The sequence below is a fragment of the Triticum aestivum genome, chromosome 7A (assembly GCF_018294505.1).
Source record: "Triticum aestivum cultivar Chinese Spring chromosome 7A, IWGSC CS RefSeq v2.1, whole genome shotgun sequence".
Lineage (NCBI taxonomy): Eukaryota > Viridiplantae > Streptophyta > Magnoliopsida > Poales > Poaceae > Triticum > Triticum aestivum.
The window spans coordinates 347,174,661-347,176,491 of record NC_057812.1 but is presented as its reverse complement, the minus strand read 5'-3'; the positions used below and the strand labels follow the sequence as shown (position 1 = coordinate 347,176,491).

The 1,831-nt window shown below is 38.7% G+C and overlaps 1 long non-coding RNA gene across 1 annotated transcript; it reads left to right on the top strand.

The window, feature by feature from the left end:
- The first annotated feature begins 274 nt into the window (after positions 1 to 274).
- On the top strand, positions 275 to 1,225 carry LOC123150110 (uncharacterized). The gene is made up of 3 exons (XR_006474966.1): positions 275 to 332; positions 519 to 568; positions 1,142 to 1,225. It is a non-coding gene; the product is annotated as an uncharacterized lncRNA (long non-coding RNA).
- Positions 1,226 to 1,831: the final 606 nt, after the last annotated feature.

Below are 1,831 nucleotides of genomic sequence, written 5' to 3'. Positions count from 1 at the left end.
CTCGGCTTCATCTCTTATCTCGTGGGACGAAACCCTACCATGCTCTAGCAGCGGAGCAACTTCCCTTGCAATGGGCGTCTGCGCAGTTACAACCGTCATATCCGACGGGCCCAATCTTAAAAAGTACAACACCCGCATCACAGAGATTCACAGGCCATCATTGGCTAGGTTGAGACTGATTATAGCGGATTGAGCCCACACCGAGGTGTTGACATTTTGACAATCGCAGGCGGCCGGTCGCTGACGAAGGAAATGGAACCCAATGAAGGGATCCTGAAAGTCCATGGTACACACATGTCAGCAACATTTCTTTGGAAAAATCACATAAAAAGGTTATCTTTTTTGTTCTTGATGTTTAATTAATTCAAAGGATACAGTATGTAGTTCTAGACTTTGCTTGAACTCTGTTCTTTTGCTACTTAGGTGGATCCTAGATGCTCTTATTTTGCTTATGGCCTAAACTTTGCTTTTCATAAATGGGTACAGTTAACAACTTAACATGGCTAAATGATTTGCAGGGTCCCAAGATGTAGTCCACCGAGACAGTAGAATTGTTCTTATCTGATAGGTAAACTACATAATCATTACATCAGTAGTTATTTTAGACCTATCTCAACTATTGCCATTGAAATGTCTAAACAATGGCATAGCATTGTTATTACCAGTTTTTTAAAGAGATTCACATGCAGTATTATTTGGGATAACGCCGAGGATGTAATACTACTTACTAGCCAGAGTATAGTTTAATTACTGTTACTAGCTAATTTGGCCAATCATACAATTATAGTCAGTTCTGCCAGACAATCCTCAAACATTTATATAGGAGAGCACATATACTCCTATCTGAAAGTTTTGTTACCAATGAACCTAAGACTCCTTGAGCTGAATTGCTTTCTTCTGAAGTAATGGAGACATATACAGTTGTAGATTTGGTCACTTTTTTTCTTTGCTGATTGATTATTTATATTTGACATGCTTATTCCGCATGGGGTTAGTCAGACCATCTCTAAGATTGCAGGGGAGCTAATACAACGACCTTATGCAGAATATAGGACACAATCAAGCTCTTTAGCTAATCTTGCTTGGCTGTATGGATTAATTTCATGTGGTAAATTAACTATTCTGAAAATGAAAGCTGCAGACCTTGTCATCAGCAAAAAAAGGTGTTTTGTGAATGGAAGCAGTGGGTTGAAGTTTATCTGGAGCAGGGCATTGTGGCACACCGTGCATTGTCCTATTCATCATTTCAGAGGGTGCCATCTTGATGTCTGCATTCACCCACACCGCCTACTTTATCTTAGATCTCCAATGAATTGGTATACTCCATATATTACTGATGTCCATAGTTTGGCCAATTTTGAAAAATGTTAAGCTGCACTCCTGTAATCTAGCGTTTTCCTATATTATATCGGTAATATATGTGAACATGTTTAATAGTTGGGCAAAAAGTTTCAGTTGATTGTAACTGCTTCATCGTAGAAATAAACATGCATATATATGCTACTTCAATCCTATGTGGGATTTTATTAATGCTTTTGTAGCTTGGAATTGTCTACTTATGTCTCGTGATGCTATGATCCAGTTCTGCATTTCGCCAATGCGTGCATGTAGTAGTACAAATACAATCTCCTCAAATGTCAGCTTTTGATTGTTCTCCTATGGCGTACCCTATGGGTCACTTTATTGTTACAAGCTATCTCTACATCGAATATTAGTCTCTCACCCGGATGCCAACAAATCATGTTATCCTTTATATTTATATATATATAGGGTCGCGCTATTCGTCACCCTAGGTGAGGAATAGTTATTCTTCACCCCTCTCTATTTTACC